A 21,253-nucleotide genomic window follows, 5' to 3' on the forward strand; every position below is an offset into this window, starting at 1 on the left:
CTTGTAACTTAAGTACTTCGAACTCCAGTCTCATAAAGAGACTAGAGGGGTGTGTGTTAACCTAAATACATATATTTAAATATATACCTGGTGTGGTTGTCTTTTCATTTGATCATTCAGGAGATTATAGACTGGTAAAACAAGCTGCTTTACATTCCTTCAAGACTTAGCCTGAAGGCTGCTCTCCACAGCTACCACTAGGATAGGTTTCATATAAGGTTGTTGTTGGACCCGGCCTCGTGGCGTGGTCCTGACTTCCCTGGGGTTGGGCCCGTTCCCCGCCCTGGCCTCCACGGGCTACCCGTTCGAGCCGCACGAGGTCACATACACCTCGGGGCTCCACCATTTTGTTGCCTGCCACGTGACCCTGCACACCAGCCCACATGACCCCGCTCAACCCGGCCTCGGCCCCAGCAAGGCCCAGACATTGAGGCACCAAGAACTGGCCAGGGGGTATCACGTGAACACTTCATCGCCCCTGGCGGAGGGCGGTATCGATGGGACCCCCAACCGTCCCCACACACCGAGGTGCGATCGGCATCCATCTCTCCTGGGCCGGGCGCCTCTCCTGCTGGGCATCTGACCGCTCCCAACCCGGCCTCTCCGCCCCCCGGGCGCAAGGGTCCGGACATCAAAGGGCTCCAGGCCTATATCTGGGGCGACCCCGCAACAGACCGGCAGATGTATCCCGGAGTCGAGAGCCCTGCTGATCGAATCGCGGCCGACCCTACGGAGAAGAACTCTTGCTTGAAACCACCACGAGCCCTGCAGACTGCGTCGCGGCTCCTTCTTGCTGAAACCTTGAAGCCCCCCGGAACATCGGGGCCCTGCTGACGCTGTCGCGGCCCAACCTCGCTGAAACCTCCCTCGGAGCCCTGCTGACGACGTCGCGGCTCGAGCTGAGCAGAAACCATCTTGAGAGCCCCGCTGACCTGGTCGCGGCTCTCCACGAACTGAACGCCAGAGCCCTGCTGACGCCGTCGCGGCTCGACCCCTCCGAGATCCGGAGGCCCTCCAGCTTGAGGATAAGAACTGGGCCCCAGGTACCCTCGTACCAAGCTCCTGCCAAAGACTGTCCCGCTACCCCTTCCCTTCTAAAGAGACACTGAGACTTTTGTGGATCCCTTGATCCCTTTCGTGTAAATATTGATCCCGTAACCTTTAAGTGCTGATAAAGAATTGCTCGTCTTGAGACAACCTCCTTGAGTCCTGTGTGGTGGTGTTACTGTGCTAGTACATGATAGGAGAAGGATCTCCCCGGAGGCTTCTCAGCAGCGCTCGGCTACTTCGTACAGTGTGAGGGCCCCTCTGGGTGGTCTCTCCGACTCCCCGAGGTCCGCCTTCCAACATTTGGTGGCCAGCGACGGGATCCGAGCCGAACGCAGTACGTACAAGCCAGTAACCCACTAGCTACCCATCCAGACAAACGGAAGTCATGAGCAACTAAGAAAACAACGCGACCACGGAGTTCCAGCCCGAACGGTTGGAGGAATACACGCACAAAGAATTGAAACAGTTCTGCAAGGACAAGGGCATTGCAACCACCGGCCTAGGTACCAAAGAAGAGATGCAGAAAGCCCTGAGGACCTGGCTAGAGGCCGAGGCAGGCCCCTCCCAGGACGAAGGTCCCCTGCCCCTGACTGTGGCCACATCAACCGCACCGACTCCGGCAACCGGAGGAAGAAACAGCCTAGAAACCGGCCTCTCCGAAGAGGAGATACGAGAACGGGAGAAGGTCTGGAACCACGAACTAGAGCTCGCACGACTGCGGCTGGACGGCGAACTCCAGCTGGCGGAAAAGAAACTGGCCCTAGAGCAGCTACGGCTACAAGAGGAAATAGAAGAGAAGAGACGGCATCGAGAGTTGGAAGAAAAGAGACTGACCCTTGAGCACGAGCGAATTCTCAAAGAGCTCGAGCTCAAGGCAAAGAAAGGGGGGACCGACACCCCCAGTAATAGAGACACCCTACCGCCTGCCGAAGCCAAGGTACATATCCCTAAAGATGTCGTCAAGGAGTACTATAAAAATGACGACATCCAACAATGGTTCAAGGCATACGAGGTGGCCATGACCTCCCATCGGGTGCCCCGAAAGGACTGGGGTGCCGGCCTGTGGGGTCGGTTCCTTAGTGAAGGTCGAGACACACTGCTCCAGCTGCCAGAAGAGGTGATGACCTCCTACGACCACATGAAGGAGGCCCTGCTCACCCGCTACGGGCTAACCGCGGAAATGTACCGCCAGCGGTTCAGAGACTGCAAGAAGATCCCTGGTTCCACCTGGGTGGAATATGTGGACTTTTTCAGCCGGGCCCTAGAAGGGTGGATCAAGGGTAGCAAGGTCACCACCTACGGGCAGCTGGTCGACCTCATTGTTTGGGAACATCTCTCCAACAACTGCTTCGTGGAGCTAAGGCAACACCTCCTCGACAGCAAGATGACCGACCCACGAAAACTCGCCGTCAAGGCCGATCGATGGGTCAACACCCGAGTCCCCCGGAACTCGATGGGGGAGTACCAGAGGAACCCCACCGGACCTCCCCGCCAACGCGGTGGAGGGGGAGGGCCGAACCGGAACCGGGACCCACCCGCCGGGGCCCCCCGGAGCCCACCTCGAGGGCCGCCTCAGCAACACCTCTCCCCGAGCCTAGCCCGAAGAGGGGCGACCCAAGCCAGAACCGGACCACGGCCCCCAGTAACCTGCTACGGCTGTCAACAAACCGGACACTATGCCAGCGATCCGGTCTGCCCCCTGAACCGAAGAAGCGGGGCCGGCGGGCCCCCGCCCCGACAGCTGGCGGCCGCCGCCCTGGGGGAAGGAGAGGAAGAGGAAGAACCCCTCGACCGAGGAACCACCGAGTGGGAGCCGGCGGCCATGTCCCTGGTCTGCCTGGGCAGCCGAGAAATGGTGCCCCGCACACCCATCCCAAGCAACACCCAGAAATACCAGCAGCAGGTCACCATCAATGGACGACGTGCCGAAGCCCTTCGCGACACCGGCGCCAGTGTCACCGCTGTCCGCTGCCACCTGGTGACCCCCGAACAAATCCTACCCAATGTGCTGTGCCCCGTCCGGACGGCCGACAACAGCGAAAGCCTGTGCCAGATGGCCCTGGTCCCCTTCGAGTGGGGAGGGGTGACAGGCCTACTAAAAGTGACTGTCCGCGACGACGCACCAGTGGACTGCCTCCTGGGGAACGACCTAGAGAGTTCCCCCTGGGCTCAAGTGGAGCGACGAGAGCACCTCCGAATGCTGGGACTATCCGAATGGGCCTGCGCCATCACCCGGTCCATGGCCGCCCAGGCCCCCCGCTCGTCCCTGGCCTCCGGTTCAGCCCAGCCCGCGGGGCTCGCACCACCCCCCGCCTGCAGCGAGGGGGAGGCGGACACCGACACTGGACCTACTGAACCCTCCCCCGAAGAGATCGCTTCCCTCGGCGCCCTACCAGAACTTGCACAATGGCGCCACGAAGGGGGCCCCACCCGAGAGCAGTTCCAGCAAGAACAGCAGTCCTGTCCCTCTCTCGAAGGGGTCCGACAACAGGCGTCCGCACAAGCCAACGGTGACAAGACCGGCACCCACTGGGTCTACTGGGCCGAGGGCCTATTGTACAGTGAACAGAAAGTGGCAGAACTCGGGGCCAGCTGCGTGTTGGTGGTCCCCCTCCGCTTCCGGGAGTTCCTTCTCAACCTGGCACATGACGTGCCCCTCGCCGGACACCTAGGGCAAGACAAAACTTACAGCCGTCTGGTGACCCACTTCTACTGGCCCCGGATGCGGAGAGACGTGGACAACCACTGCCGGTCCTGCCAGACCTGCCAAGCCAGCGGGAAGACGGGGGGTCGGGTCAAGGCCCCCCTCCAGCCCTTTCCAGCCGTCAGCACCCCGTTCGAACGGGTCGGGATCGACATTGTGGGGCCCCTGGACCCGGGACCGCCCTGGGCCACCGCTTCATCCTGGTCCTCGTGGACCACGCCACCAGGTACCCGGAGGCTGTCCCGCTGAGAACTGTAACGGCCCCCGTGGTGGGCCGGGCCTTAATGGGAGTCTTCTCAAGAGTGGGATTTCCCCGCGAAGTGGTGAGCGACCGGGGCACAAACTTCATCTCCAAGTACATGCGGTCCCTGTGGCAGCAGTGCGGGGTCACGTACAAATTCACCACCCCCTATCACCCTCAGGGGAACGGACTGGTCGAGCGCTTTAACAGAACCCTAAAGGGGATGATTCAGGGCCTGGAAGAGCCCCTCTGGCGGAGATGGGATGTCCTACTGCCATGCCTCCTGTTCGCCTATCGGGAGGTCCCGCAGAAGTCCCTGGGGTTCAGCCCGTTTGAACTGTTGTATGGGCATCCGGTCCGCGGACCCCTCAGCCTGGTCAAGGAGGGCTGGGAGACGAAGCTCCAAGGCGCCCCTCCTGACGTCTACCGATACCTCCTGACCCTCCGAAACCAGACCCGCAAGTTCCGAGCCATGGCCGAAGCCAACCTCGAGGCCAGCCAGGAGGACATGAAGCGGTGGTACGATCGGAACACCTCTACAATCGAGTTCGAGCCAGGCCAGCGAGTCTGGGTCATGGCCCCTGTTGAGCCCTGAGCCCTCCAGGACAAGTGGACCGGGCCCTTCAAGGTGGTGGAGAAGAAGAGCCCCGTCACCTACCTAGTCGACCTAGAGTCTCCCCGGAACCCCCTCCGGGTTCTACACGCTAACCGGCTCAAACCCCACTTTGCCCGGACCGAACTGAGCCTGCTACTGGCGACCGACAAGGGGGGCGAGGACGACTCCGAGCCCCTGCCCGACCTCTTGCAGAACGACGTCCACGACGGATCCATCAAGGGTGTCCAACTCGCCTCCTCCCTGACCCCGGAACAGCGTAACGACTGTCAACAACTGCTGCAGGACTACGCAGCCCTCTTCTCCCTCACCCCGGGGGTGACCCACTGGTGCGTCCACGACGTCGACAGCGGGGACAGTCCCCCCGTGCGACACCGAGCCTACAGGGTACCCGACCGAGTACGGGCATGCATCCAGGCCGAAGTAGCGAAGATGTTGGCCCTCGGGGTCATCGAGCCCTCCGACAGCCCGTGGGCCAGCCCTGTCGTCCTGGTACCGAAGGCCGTAGCACAAGGCCATCCCCCGGAGTTACGATTTTGTGTAGACTACCGAGCCCTGAATGCTGTGACCAAGACGGACGCCCATCCTATACCCCGGGCCGACGAACTCATCGACCGCTTGGGGTCCGAGCACGCTGGACCTCACCGCCGGGTACTGGCAGATCCAGCTCACCCCCGGCGCCCGAGAAAGATCCGCCTTTTCCACCCCTGATGGGCATTACCACTTTCGGGTGATGCCTTTCGGCATGAAGAACGCCCTGGCCACCTTTCAGAGACTCGTAAACAAGGTTTTGGCCGGGCTCGATGCCTTCAGCGTGGCCTATTTGGATGACATTGCCGTGTACAGCAACCACTGGGCTGAGCACCTGGGTCACCTCAAAGCAGTCCTGGCCGCCCTCCAAAGGGCCGGGCTCACGATCAAGGTCAGCAAATGCCAGATCGGCCAAGGATCGGTGACCTACCTGGGCCATCAGGTGGGAAGCGGTCAGGTGGCCCCCCTCCAGCCAAAAGTCGATGCCATCCAGGCATGGGAACCCCCCACTACCCAGACCGCTGTACGGGCCTTCCTGGGCCTCACCGGATACTACCGGCGGTTCATCCGGGACTATGGGAGCATTGTTGGGCCTCTCACGGAGCTCACCTCAAAGAAACAGCCCAAGAAAGTGCACTGGACTCCCCGCTGCCAATCAGCTTTCGAGACTCTCAAGGCAGCGATGTGCACTGCCCCTGTGCTCCAGGCCCCTGACTACAGTAAAGAGTTTATCGTGCAGACAGACGCCTCCGAATATGGGATCGGGGCCGTCCTGTCTCAGGTTGATGAGAAGGGACTCGACCGACCAGTGGCCTTCATCAGCCGACGGCTGCTGCCCCGGGATCATCGAGCGCGAGGCCTTCGCAGTAGTGTGGGCCCTTAAGAAGCTCCGGCCCTATCTCTTCGGTACCCACTTTCGGGTCCAGACCGACCACCGGCCCTTGCGGTGGTTAATGCAAATGAGAGGCGAGAATCCCAAGCTGCTGCGGTGGTCCATTGCCCTGCAAGGGATGGACTTCTCTGTTGAGCACTGGCCCGGCAATGACCACGCCAACGCTGACGGCCTATCCCGCTTCTTCAGCCTTGACGAGGAGAATCCCCAAGGAGAAGGGTGACTCTCCCTGCCTTCGGCTGGGGGGACGCCTGTTGGACCCGGCCTCGTGGCGTGGTCCTGACTTCCCTGGGGTTGGGCCCGTTCCCCGCCCTGGCCTCCACGGGCTACCCGTTCGAGCCGCACGAGGTCACATACACCTCGGGGCTCCACCATTTTGTTGCCTGCCACGTGACCCTGCACACCAGCCCACATGACCCCGCTCAACCCGGCCTCGGCCCCAGCAAGGCCCAGACATTGAGGCACCAAGAACTGGCCAGGGGGTATCACGTGAACACTTCATCGCCCCTGGCGGAGGGCGGTATCGATGGGACCCCCAACCGTCCCCACACACCGAGGTGCGATCGGCCTCCATCTCTCCTGGGCCGGGCGCCTCTCCTGCTGGGCGTCTGGCCGCTCCCAACCCGGCCTCTCCGCCCCCCGGGCGCAAGGGTCCGGACATCAAAGGGCTCCAGGCCTATATCTGGGGTGACCCCGCAACAGACCGGCAGTTGTATCCCGAAGTCGAGAGCCCTGCTGATCGAATCGCGGCCGACCCTACGGAGAAGAACTCTTGCTTGAAACCACCACGAGCCCTGCAGACTGCGTCGCGGCTCCTTCTTGCTGAAACCTTGAAGCCTCCCGGAACATCGGGGCCCTGCTGACGCTGTCGCGGCCCAACCTCGCTGAAACCTCCCTCGGAGCCCTGCTGACGACGTCGCGGCTCGAGCTGAGCAGAAACCATCTTGAGAGCCCCGCTGACCTGGTCGCGGCTCTCCACGAACTGAACGCCAGAGCCCTGCTGACGCCGTCGCGGCTCGACCCCTCCGAGATCCGGAGGCCCTCCAGCTTGAGGATAAGAACTGGGCCCCAGGTACCCTCGTACCAAGCTCCTGCCAAAGACTGTCCCGCTACCCCTTCCCTTCTAAAGAGACACTGAGACTTTTGTGGATCCCCTGATCCCTTTCGTGTAAATATTGATCCCGTAACCTTTAAGTGCTGATAAAGAATTGCTCGTCTTGAGACAACCTCCTTGAGTCCTGTGTGGTGGTGTTACTGTGCTAGTACATGATAGGAGAAGGATCTCCCCGGAGGCTTCTCAGCAGCGCTCGGCTACTTCGTAAAGTGTGGGGGCCCCTCTGGGTGGTCTCTCCGACTCCCCGAGGTCCGCCTTCCAACAGTTGTTTTTAACCATTCACCATAAGGGGTTGTTTGGACTGATACAAGGTGCCCACTAGAACTAGTTTACAGCATATATCTGGTCACCTTCTCACAGTGCCAGTCCAGGAGTTGGTGTTGGGGCTGGTCCAGGTGCTGGTGCTGCTACTGGTTTATTGTGGATGCTGGGTTGGTGCTTGTTTTGGTGCTGGTGTTGGTGCCAGTTCAGGTGTTGGTTCTGGTCCAGGTGTTGCTGCTGGTGCTGCTACTGGTTTTAGTGTGGATGCTGAGTTGGTGCTTGTTTTGCTGCATGTGTTTCTGTGGTGGTGCCAGTCCAGGAGTTGGTGTTAATGCCAGTCCAGGTGTTGGTGCCGGTCCTGGTGTTGGTGCTTGTGCCAGTGTAGATGTTGGTGCCGGTGTATGTGTTTTGGTGCTAATGCCGGTCCAGCAGTTGGTGTTGGTGCTGGTGCTGGTGTTTCATCTCTCTAGTTCTATATAGTCCATTTGATAGACTTCAAAAGGAAAAGTGGGTGGTGCAAATTAACAGGTTGTGTCTGGGAGCCCTTCCCTGGATTTTGCATCATAGAAACCATGCAATATTTAACTAGGTGTGCAGCTGTTTTAGCAATATTGTCATTCTGCCATACAGGGGCTAACAATTTACACATACCTTTTTACACTAATATGAGCTGGACCATTCACCATCGTAACCACCGTAAGAACATACGCATCTGGTAGCATCCATCTCTGTTTCCCTGATTTATAAATCCAACGTCCTGCCTCATCCAACTGAGCTGTACTTTACTGTCATGTTGCTAATCCTTCCAAAGTGGCTTCACTTAGTATCTCCTTTACACTCTCAAGAGTTTTCTCGAACATATCAACTTCGGGAACCCACCTAGCTGGACCTGCTACAAACATATGTTTCATTTTTGTTTGAGCCGTTTCCTCAGCTGTCTGATCTGCAAAAGCATTTTCTCTACCTACACCATCAGTAATCTTCCCACGCGCACTACATTTGACAGTAGCCAATTTCTTAGGGAGTGTTAAAGCAGACAAAAGCCTCAATATGAGGTGTCCATGCTGAATTTTGGTTCCATGGGAGGTAAGAAACCGTCTCTCTGCCCAGAGTCACCCAAAATTGTGCGCGACCCCAAAAGCATACTGGCTGTCAGTATAGATATTGACAACCAGTCCCTCACTCAGTTCACAGGCACGAGTAAGGGCCGCAAGCTCAGCAGTCTGAACTGACTAATATGGGAACCTTGATGTCTCCACCACCGTGCGCAACGTGGTGACAGCATAAGCTTAAAACAAGAGCCATCAACATATAGTTTCTCTAGGGGGCCAGATAGGGGAACATCAGTCAGGTCTACCCATCCTTTCATCTCTTCTTCCGGGCGGAAGATTCAGTCATGCTTATCGACTGCATCATTCTCAGAAGGGATAGGTAGTAACGTGGCTGGATTCGGAGTGGCACATCTTTTGATCGTAATATGCTTAGCAAAGGGTGTCAATTCAAAACCAGTATGATGTGCGCTGGTGAGGTACTGTCTTTGTCTTATTCAGAAGTGTATCCACAGCACGAGGTACCATAATTGTGATATCAGTATCTAGCACAAGTCCAGTTGATTGTCTGTTTGAAGTGGCCACAGCTGTGACAGCTCTCTGACAGTTCGGGAGGGCCCTTGCGACAGGAAGCAGGCAGCAGAGAAATACGCGAAGGGCCTCTGCTTATCCACAGAAAGCACGCAGCCAGACATCTCTTGAATATAAAGCACACTGACTTGCTATAGTTAGGTGTACCAAGCACTGCAGCCGAACAAAGTGCAGCTTTCAATTTTTCAAAAGATTGCTGACATACAGGCATCCAAGGTAAAGGCTCATGCACATCCTTCATTGTCAGTGCAAGCAGAGGCTTAATTAGTAGGGCATAATTAAGTATCCACCGCCGACAATACGAAGTGATACCTATAAAAACACGTACATCTTTTTGAGTGTGTGGAACGGGCAATTGAACAATGGTGCTGATACCCTCCTTCGACAGGAGGTGACCTAAATAGGCGACCTCCGGTCGACAATACTGAAATTTAGAAAGAGAAACTTTATGTCCATTATGAGCCAAATGAAACAACACTTTTACTGAACTATCTTTACAGCCCTGTGCCGTATCAGATGCGATACGAAGGTCATCCACATACTGCACTAATACATTACCTGGAGGGAGCGATAGAGAATCCAACTGACCTTTCAAAGCCTGACTATAATAAATACTAGGACTCTCTGTATAGCCCTGAGTATCTCAACAGTATAAAACTCCTGCCGGCCAGTGTAAAACAAAACAAATATCTACTATCTTGATGAATAGGATTACTAAAAAAAGTGTTTTTCAAATCAATAACAGAAAAGAATTTAGCAGTAGAAAGAATCATCGTCAAAAGTGTAGTAATATCAGGAAACACCCGAAACTGGGGAACAACTACAGTCACCTCATCAAAATCATAATCATGGTAATACTGTGTAACATTTAACAACATTAAAGGTGACTCCTTGTGTTGCTGCATCCAGATGTGGGTTTATTCTTAGTAATCAGGAGTTAATGTACAGGATACAAGCAAGAATGTAATTCAGTAAAGGCCCCAGTTAAGGCCCCACCGGAAGCAGCTGCCCTGCTGCTCAGCCTCAGATATAACTGACCATGGAATCAAACATACACAAAGGAACTCTAAATGAAATCATAGATACATGCTGAGCAGCTTAGAACAAACACTAAAGAAGGACAGAGAAGGAGGAAAAGCAGGATGTAACACATCTCCCTCCTTGACAGAAATAAGAGACAGATGTGAAATAGAACATACAGCACAAACAAATGTAACACATCTCCCCCTTTGACAGAAATAAGAGACGTACGGAAATGACGGAAAGAAGGAAAGTAGGTGATAGAACATACAGCACATACAAAGTAAACCCTCTTCGCAAAGTAAGTGGAAGAGGATAAAAGATCAAATGTTGAAAGTACGAAAGACAGTACCGTCACCTGAAAATGATGGAAATGGAAAATAAATAAATATGGTAAAGGCCAACACATAACAAAATCCACAAGAATGGAAGTGGATGGATTCATCAGAAGCAACCAAGTAAACTGAACACTTCAAAAGATATAGGGCAATAAAGGTTCAGATACAAGAATTAATAAATGAAATATGAACTCCTCTAAAACATTAGAGCACTTACGTGGTTGATATCAATGAACAATCTGCGGATCATAACTCCACAATAAATTTGAACACCTCTAAACGATAGAGTACCTAAGTAGTTCATCATAAATAAGCTTCAACCACACAGAGCACAATGAGCACTTACACGGCTCTTCATAAAACCGAATACCACCAAGAAATCCCAAAATTGAGAAGCACTAAGACTCCTCCCATAAAACTGAGCACGAATATAACTGAGCACACTATGGCTCTTTATCATTAAACCTGAAAAGAATGGAGCGCCTCACAAATGAACACTGATGTGGCTCCGCAACAATACACATCTAAAAGTCCAAACACTGGAGCAACTAATCTCCAGAAAATTCAAAATGGAAATGAACTCCTCAAAAACAATTTGAGCACTAATGTGGTTCAATACTAATAAGAAAATATAGCCCCTGTATGACTCCTCACAGTAAGAATGTGAACCCCTCTAATAGAATAGAGCACTAAGAAATGTGGTTCATCAAAAGTAAAGAATAAACTGAGCATCAACATATCTCATCACCTTTAAGTATAATCAGTGGAAATAAATAAAATTTGAGCACCCCAACAAAAGTCGAGCACATAAGTGGCTCAATCCAATAAAAGCAAACTAATCCAGCACATCACAGAAGTCTAAAAACTGACTAAAATGCGATAACCACCACGGAATGACAATACCATACATATGTAACATATAGAAAAACATAAAAGTAGCATAAACAGCACATAGATGTAAATTATGTCATCAACAATACAATAAGCATGTTGGTCAATATGAATAGAAAAGCAGATTACAAAGTTTTCAAAATAAGAAATTAAAACAACAAAAGTAGTCACCGTAGTCAGAATGTTGAAATGTCACAGTCATCGTAGATTAGCAATGAGATCGAATGACCAAATATCCACACAGCTGTTCTCATCCGATGCAGTGTAGCACAATGACCTCCACCTGGTAACATCTCATGAATATTGTCCCAAGTAATAAAAGTTGTGGTGTGTTTCCAACACCAAACTACAGGCAAAGATCTCACCAGCCAAATCTCCACAAACTTTTCTAATGTTGCGCATGTTTGAAAAGCATAATCACACAGTTCCAGAAGTCCGCAGGAAGAAAAAAGTTTGTGCTTGGCACCGCAAGTGAAAAACATATTAAAATAGGAGAAAGGCCAATCCTAAAATGGCGGCACGTACGTGACGTCTAGCCGGGTGGCTCACGGCACGCCTCAGCAGCTCTCCACAAAGCAAACAGGAGGCTGCGCGCGGGGCAGCAAGGCTTGCTGCATCAACGCCTTCGTCTTTAACTCTTTATGATTCTTATCAGATCAATCCTTTTCCTCCTGATTTCGATGATCATAATACTGAGCCGTATCCAAAATAACAGAAGGGGAGGATGTGGACCAAGTGCTCTCAAACACCTGCAAACGAGCAGCAATTTCAGGGACAAGATTAGCTACGAATCTGTCAACAAACAATCGAACTTCCCCTTCATTAGACATATCCTGCCCACTATAATCCAAAAACATATCTTCAAACCGAGTGAAAAATCAGACACACTTTCATCCTTCTGGTTACAAGCCGACATTTTGTCCCATCTTACTTTCTTAGGTGGAATCAGGGAATGCATATATGTAATAATACGACCGGGCAAAGCAAGTATCTTAGCTCGAGGTTTATCACCCGGCTTCCTTTCCTGATACCATCCTTTAATCGCATCCCAAGTACCACCCAAATCTGCAACATGGTCCTGAGTATGAACCTGCCTCCAAAAATCAACCGGAAGAAGAAGATCAAAAAACATCTCAATATCAGCAAGGGTCATAACAGTAGAAGAGGCAGCCTCCGTCAACTCCTTATAATAGGCCCTGAGATTCTTGCTAGGGTCAGGCAAATGAGCCTTAAGAGCTAAACCTCACTTCTTTTCCACAAAGTATAGACCCATTGATCCTGAAAACGGGCTGCTACAGCTCGTCTAGTGACAACATCATGCTGATCCATTAACTATAAATAGGGTGGAACTCACGCATTGGAAGCTGAGATACTTGAATAGGCCTCCTCTCATAGTCTACCCCAATAGGCAACTAAAGTTGTAACATTTCCAAATACCTGATTCGGCTCCAAATCAGTATCATATGCACGATCCTTAATATCAAATAATATTTGAGGTGCTTCTGTCCCAGTGGATTGTTGCCAAAGACTAATCAATGTAGCAGATATATGCTTAAGAGCATGCTGCTGTATAAAGGGTTCAAAATCTCGCATAACTTGCCAAATCTCTTTCACGCTATAATTCGCATTACGAGCCCATTGTGCAGCCTGATTAGCCACCACTTCTTTCTCATCAGTTCTTACTTCAGATCGTACTAGTGGGGCAATTCATTCTTTAAATTTCACCCAATCTTTATCTCCGAACCCACGCACTGGCATCTCAACATTTAGGGGTGCAGGAGGACAAAGAGTCAAGGAAGAAGTAACAGCCGAGGCTACAGGCACAATAGTTGCTGGTGCCTCAACCGGAGGGGAAAGAGTAGGAGGTACAGGATTAGAAGCAACAGAAACACCAGGATTCATAGTAATCAAAGGGGGTGAAGACAAAATAGGATCAGGAGGTGCCGAAGCAGAAGCCATTGAAACAACAGCCGTAGATACAGGAGCAGCCAACACAGATGGAACAGGCTGCTGAGATTGTAAAGAAACAACGGGATATATCCTCTGCGGGGCATAAGGAAGTGGAGGTCTATTATCTAACAATTCCTCTACAAAAGTATCATCATCCTCTCTAGCCAGATAAGATTTGTCAACATTCAACTGAAATTTCCTATCATGACATTCCACAGCTGTCTCATGCTTTTCTCCATCATATGCCAGAGCTTTCTGAGCAAGAGTCTGCATCCTTCCCTTTCGCACATCTTTCTCCGCTTTCAACCATCACTGCTTAGCCTCTTTCTGGCAAGTTCAAGAGCATCAAACATCAACTGTCTACTTCATTTTTTAAACAATTGTTCCAGTAAAAACCCCGGGGTAGATTTATAAGCCCCTTGTGACAAATTTAGGCCGCGGTTCTGTGACACAGCAGCGTCGTAAACAGTGTGCCACATTGTGACAAGTTTACAACGTGACACATCTAGGGAGATGCGTCACGTTATAAAGCGCTGTGCAACATTGTACCTGCATCAGGTATAATGTATGCAGGGCGGGCGTTCCCACACAAGAAAGCCTCGTAAGAGTGACGCAGTGAAATCTACACTGAGTCACTTTTACGACGCCGCTACGTAACAACCTTACTCCTGTTTCAAACAGGCGTATGGAGTGATGCAGCACATCAAGTATAGGCCGCCTCTGAGCAGTGCTGGAGTTGCGTCATGCTTGCGACATGACTCCTTCGCTGCGTTACCTTTACGCTGACAGATGCGTCACGCATCTGTCAATCCTTGCACTAAGGTGCGCCGCATTGTAAATGCGATGCATCCATGGTGGATCTTGGACTTGGCCCTTTTTGCAGGGTCAACCCTGAACTTTTTATGTTGCCTTCCTCCTCTATTTTTTCTGACCTGTTGTTGGCTGTTTTATGACTCTGGGCACTTTACCACTGCTGATTAGTGCTAAAGTGCATATGCTCCCTATGGTAAATTGATATATGGATTAGTGATTCCATGATTGGCTAGTTTGGTTTACCTGTCAGACCCTAGTACAGTGTACCAGGAGTCCCCAGGGCTGGTAATCCAAATGCTGCTGGTGGGCTTGCAGCAATGGTTGTGTCACCCACAGAAGCAGCCTGTTAAAGTGTGTCTAAGGATTGCCATTGCAGAGCCTGTGTGCAGTTTGGTACTGTCATGTTGACTGCGCAAGTGCACCCACTTGCCAGTCCCTAAACCTTCCCTTTTCTGCATATTAGTAACCCCTATGGTAGGCCCAAGTGCAGGGTGCATTGTAGGTAAAAGGTAGGAGAAGCCCTGATGTGTGTGGCATGTCCTAAAAGTGAATTACAGCCATTTTCGTTTTTCACTATTGCAAGGCTAGGATGGGCCAGAATGGGCAGTTTGATTATTATATCTTATAATCCTAACTGACTCAGGGAACAAGGTAGAAATTCGAGTTTAGTATGCCTGAAGTCAGAATGATAAAAAGCATATTTTAGTGAAGTTGGTTTTAACATTCTGTGTTTGAAAATACCACTTTTAGAAAGTAGGTATTTTCTTGTCTAACCATCCATGTCTGCCTCTGCTAGATTGTGTATTCCTTGTCTGGCGTTTGAGTGACAGGGGCTGGGGGATTCAAGGAGACAGGGTGATTCAGCACATGGCTGAATGGAGAGATTTCCATGTAGATGGGTGGGAGGAGTTGCACCTGGGACCTGAATAATGCTGATCCTTCCCTTCACAATGCTAGCTCCACCTCCTGTAGTGCGTCTGATGTCTCTGCCCTGCACTCTGAAAGGAAAGAAGGAGTCATGTCAACAGAGTACTCCAGGACTGAACAGAACTGGTTTGGACTAGGCAAAGGCCTCTCTGCCTTCAGAGAACAAAGAGAAACTGAGTATAAATATTGGGAACTTTAGATCACTTTGGGAAACAAGAAGAAACATTTGCTGAGGAGTGGAACCAGAGAGACTTGGCCCCTGGCCTCTGCCTCTCAACAGTATCCTAATGAACAACTAGATTGCTAACATTCTATATTTATTACAAAAGTGTGAAACACCTGACACCATCTTGATGTGATCAAAACTGTAATACCTAGAGCATTTCCTTTAGAAATTACATATATGAGAGGGTCTTATTGGCATCAAAATTATGGTTAGTGCTCTAAAAGACTAAAATAAGGACATATTTTCTGAGTTTTCAAATAGCGACAAAGCACTTTTAAATTATTTGTTATCTTTATGTTTTTTTATCCAGTTGACCACTTGATTAAATGTTGCACTTAGGGGAGAGGATGTGGTGTTACTTCCAGAACTGCAGACTTTGCAACTGGGGAACCAGGTTGAAGTTTCTGCTTCAGCTCGACATTCTGTGATTCTGGTCAAATCACTCAGTCTCCCCATGTCTACAACCAAAATGAATTTGTTCTTGTGTGATGTAACCAATGCTCATGTAAAGCACTCCAATACCTGACAAGTCTGCACTATATAACACTGCAAAAACACAAAATAATAAGTGTTTTGCACACTTCTGTCATTGGGCTATATTTGGGCTACATCTGGGTGATTTTGGGCTACATTTGGGCTCTTTTGTCTCCGGTGGCCATCTTGGGAGATTTATTTGTTATGAAGTTTCCTAATTTCCTCATGTACTGCAGTCGCCTCAGTAGGAAATGCTTTCAGTTTTTTACTTTGATTCCATCATGAAGGTATTCAGATATGTCACACATTTGCCATTAATTCTGAATGTTAGCACTCTAGTTGCTCATTAGATCACTGTAGTAAAACTACTGTTCACCATGGAAGTCTGCTCCTGGTATTAAAAGTGCATGTTTCAGTCTGCATGTCAGAATATTTTAATGAAATAGAAGAGGATTTGAGAAGTCACTCAAAATGTGCCCTCGTTTTCTTTCTTCAGCATTAATCATAATTTCTATGGCAAAATGAACCCCCTCATTGTGTTCCTTTTTAAATTAAATGTTTTAAGTGTTACCAGTTTATTCCAATCAAGATGGCTTCAGGTGTGCCATACTTTTGTCATAATGAAGACAGTAAGCGCTCTAGTTGTTTTTAAGAACATTCTGGGACACTCTGTCATTGGGCTATACTTGGGCTACATCTGGGTGATATTTGGGCTACATTTGGGCTCTTTTGTCTCTGGTGGCCATCTTGGGAGACTTATTTGTTATGAAGTTTCCTAATTTCCTCATTTACTGCAGTCTCCTCAGTAGGAAATACTTTCAGTTGTTTACTTTGATTCCATCAAGAAGGCATTCAGATGTGTCACACATTTGCCATAAATTCAGAATGTTAGCACTCTTTTTGCTCATTAGATCACTGTAGTAAAGCTACTGCTCACCAGGGAAAACTGCTGCTGGTATTGAAAGTGCATGTTTCAGTCTGCATGTCAGAATTTTTTAATGAAATAGAAGAGGATTTGAGAAGTCACTCAAAATGTGCCCTAATTTTTCTTTCTGCAGCACTAATCATACTTTTTATGGAAAAATGAACCCCCTCATTTTGTTCCTTTTTAAATTAAATGTTTTAAGAGTTACCACTTTAATCCAAGCAAGATGGCTTCATTTGTGCCATACATTTATCATAAGTAGGACTGTTAGCGCTCTAGTAGTTCTTTGGAACACTCTGGGAAGCTGCAGTAGAACACAAAGGAATCAACTGACAGTCTCTGCCCTTGTTGGATGTACATGTTTTACTGAGAATGTCAGACTTCATTCTCACATGACTGAGAAAGATAATGTGAATTTACAGAAAATAAGCTCTCAGTTTAGCTTATAGATCACCTTCCAAACCTCTGTGGTAGAAGCATGAGAAAATATTTTTCTCTCAATCATGATATCCCAGCAGAAGGCTTTTTCACATGGTGAAATCATCTTAGAACATACCACAATTCCTAAAATGAGTATGGTACCATCAACAAATGATTTATAATGTAACTAAAGTCTTAAAACCTTCTATTAACTGCAATGCTTTTTAATGAGGTGTTATCATGTATATTGGTCCCAAGATGGCTGCCAACACTTCTTGGATGAAGTGCTGACAGCCAATCAGATCTCAGGATGAGATGTGTGGTTAGGCTCCGCCCACATATATATGCTTTTAAATGCTATTTTCTCAGGAAATACTGAACAGATTTACACCAGACCTGCAAAAGGCACTTCCTTGACCTTATGGCTACCTCTCTGCCAAATTTCAAGTAATTCTGTTCAGCCGTTCGGGCTGTAGCTGTGTCTAAAGGTCCTATGGAAAAATGCATGGGGAAAACGTGTTTTGGAACCCCCCTTTTTTCTCGGCCCCTGCTTGACGAATCACCCCGAGACTTTCAGGGTAGGAGCTGAACGGAGCGCCCCATTAGTTTTGAAAATTTCGCGAGGATTTGTCAACCGGCCCCAAAGTTATTCAAAATAGAATTTTGAGATTTCCTATGGAAACTAGGTTGTAACTATAACTATCTACTGGCGACCGCCAGTAGATAATATATATATTCAGAGAGTACATGATAATTTCACCCAATTGAGCTAATAGAGTAACTTATAACAATTGACGTACATCTGACATAGGGGATTATGTCGAGGAGGAGGGCAGTCCGGAGTCGCCGTGCTATAGGTAAGTGGACTTTTATTTTGCTTTAATTTAAAAATATTTATTGCGGGGTGGTGGAAGGCGGGAGGGTCTGGGGCTAAACTCCGCTCCGCTGCAGAGTCAGATGTTTTTGCAGACTTCCCGTTCTCCGTGGAACGCAGAGTATGCAAAAATCCGCAAACTCCACCAGCGGAGCGGAGTTAGTGGCCCAGGGTTAATCCTGTGCAGATTCATCATGGCAAATCTAGTAATGTCGCTTCCTGTCCAGATGGGAAATGAAATACTGAGTATTTTTGCTTGGCTTATTCTTTTAAAGACAGCTTTGGAAGGAGACACGTGATTATACTTCCTGTGAAGATGGATGATGGGAACCCAAACATGTCACTTCCTGTGTAGATGAATAATGGGAAATCAAGAGATGTCATTTCCTGTGCATGTGCAGTCCCCTTGCTTAGCTTCTTCTTTTAAAGGCAGTTTTGATGGGACACCAATGAAAATGGATGTTCGGAAATCCAGTAATGTCACTTCCTATGCAGCTGGATGATGGGAATTTTGGTGATATCTCTTCCTGTGCAGATGAGCAATGGGAAAATCAGCAAGCAGGGACATCCCAGTCAAAAGATTTGCCCACGGACTGGGTCCCAGATTCAATCAATCAATGAATTAAGGGTTGGTAAAGCACAACTACTCATCCGTGAGGGTCTCAAGGTGCTGGGGTGCTGGCATGCAGATCCGTCTAAGTGCTGGGGTCATTCAAATAGCCAGGTCTTGAGGTCCTTCCTGAACTGGGATAGCATGGGAGATCATCTGAGGTGGGGTGGCAGGGTGTTCAAGGTCTTGGCAGTGAGGAAGGAGAAGGACTTTCCTCCGGTTCTGGTCTTATCCGTGGGATGGTGGCTAGGGTGAGCTAGCGGAGTGAAGGTGTCTTTTGGGTACGGGAAGAAGAGGCGGCTGTCCAGGTATGTTGGTCAGGCGTTGTGGAGGGCCTTATAAGCATGGGTGAGTGCATCAGTGTTGTGCCACTTTTTTTATGCAATCCCAACAAAATCTTTTTGGCTGTTTACTAATTCACTCAAAGCCTGATTTGCGTGGTTTTGTGAAAAATGTAATGCAAACAGCTTTCACCCGATCAAGATTTCTACATTCAGTCTTTTTTAATGGAGCTCAAAATCCTCCAGTCTGAAGCTGTATTTGATGAAGTACATTCAAAGTCAGATACCATTGCTGCTCCAGAGGTCTTGAAAGTAAAAACATGTTCTAAGTCTCAACTTTTTAGAGTTTCTGGTGCAATTCTTCTTGGTCCCTTCTAAGGCTTCCAGGCCCTTGGGGACAGCACTTAAATGCTGATACTCACTTCAGCAAAGGCTACCAGTGTCGAGTAGTTCCTAGGACCTCCCAGGACCTTCGCATTTTGATGACCTAAACTGGGGCTTGTTGAAGAGACAGACCCCGAACACCCCCTACAGGGTATGTCAGCCATTAGACCAGCTAGCTCTACAGTGCGACTACCATCCCCCTGTATTTTACAGCGATGTAGGTAGTTTCTGGCAACCACTGAAGATGACAACCCTGATTCCTCAGGTATTGTGAAAAACAGTACAGTACTTTTCGCTCAGTCACTCATGCTTACTTTTTCCTCAGAATACACACAGAATGACAATTGGGATGTTTTCAATAATTATTTATTGTTCAAGCGTCAGTCTTGTGTAAAATATATTTGCTGCTACAATCAGAAGACAGGAGCAGACAAAAGTGATTGCAAGCACCAATATCATAAACAGTAGATACATTTCTACCATAGTGCTAAAAATATTAACATAACCCGATTATATAAAACAGTAGCATTGGTGTACTCCTACAATGCACTGCCTACCTACTTTGCCTAAATGTACCTAGCCTAGATTTGTAGATGAAGCATGTATCTGTGCATATATGTTTTCTAAGATGTAGCCAAGAATCTCTCAGGGAATTACCAACACCTCACCTGATGGTTTAGAATGAAGGACCCCATCTCTGCTCCGAGGGATGTCAGATCACTGTTTGTCGAAGGATCAGCATGCAGAACCTCAGTCCAGCCTGGAAGGAATTCTCCTCTAACTTTTAGGGGGGGGTGAGGGTCTTTTATACTAAAGTGGTCACTCCAGGGTTTCTTCTAGAATCAATATGTTTTCAAAACAACCATGGATGCTTTGAAAACATTCACTAATCCTTTTCTAACCAGAGTTATACAGGATAATTCTGCTGGGCCTGGGGACATGTTTATTTACGTCAGGTACAGGGATTATGATAGGGTACCGACAGCCAGGTGTCGAAGAGACATGAACTAGCTACTAAGTAAAAGATCACCTATTTAGAACCGTTATTGTTGTGTGGAAGGGACAAATGTATGTAATCAGTGTGTACATGACAGAACTATCCTAAAAAACATGACACCAGCAGTATCCAATACAGGTCCAGCTGCAACTTATCATCTAGGCACTTCAGGAAAAAGACCTCTTATAGCGTGTTCCATCCCTGTGACCCTTGTAGACCACTTCTTTGCCCTGGATAAAAGTGGAAGCAGATCCAGCCGTTCAGGTCTCCTAACAAGTCACAAACAGCAGGTTCAGTCCTTCTGTTCTTTAACAGAAGTGTTCTCATGAACTTTGAGTGAGGTTCCACTTTTGTAGAACTCAGTAGCCAGTGAGTGAGGGTTTCTTCCCACACTCCCAAATCAATGCAATTTTATAACACATACTGGTTGCCTTTCTTGAAACGATCCTACAGTGAACTGTTCTGAGGCAAATCCAGTACAGTGCAGTAGCCATGAGGTACCATAAAAACTTTTGTAATTTGATGTTTTGTGAAGTTTGTGTTTACTTTGTTTTTATTGTTAGATATCTGTAGGTTGTGTTTTAGTCCATGATAGGTTTCTTTTGTCCTGATATGAGGTTTTTGTTCCTTGTCATGTACAATTGTGATATTACTTTATGTCTGTGATTATGTGGATTTACAGTTATTTAGCGTTGTGTGTTTTTGTGCCATTTCTTCTTTCTTTTCTCTTGTTCCGTTTATGTAGCGTTTATATTAGTTGGTTATATTTGTTTTTTCATTGGTTTTGTTCCAGCCCTGAGGAAGCTCCCTATATGGGAGCGAAACGCGTTGGCTGATGATTGGAATTGAATTTTTTTAAAGACGACCAATATGAAATAAAGAAGTGACTTTTTCAAATCCTCTTGGCTTGTTGGACTTTGTGAGCTACGCACCCCCACTTATCATATTAACTTTTTGATCTGGAGCACAGCAACGCCACTCAATGGCTGGCGTAGGGGTTGGTTGCACAGCATCTGTATACAAAGGTACTGGCACAAGGTGCGGCACTAAAGGTCTGCTGTTGCTGTTAGCTTTTAC

Source organism: Triturus cristatus, chromosome 2_2 (genome assembly GCF_964204655.1).
Source record: "Triturus cristatus chromosome 2_2, aTriCri1.1, whole genome shotgun sequence".
NCBI lineage: Eukaryota > Metazoa > Chordata > Amphibia > Caudata > Salamandridae > Triturus > Triturus cristatus.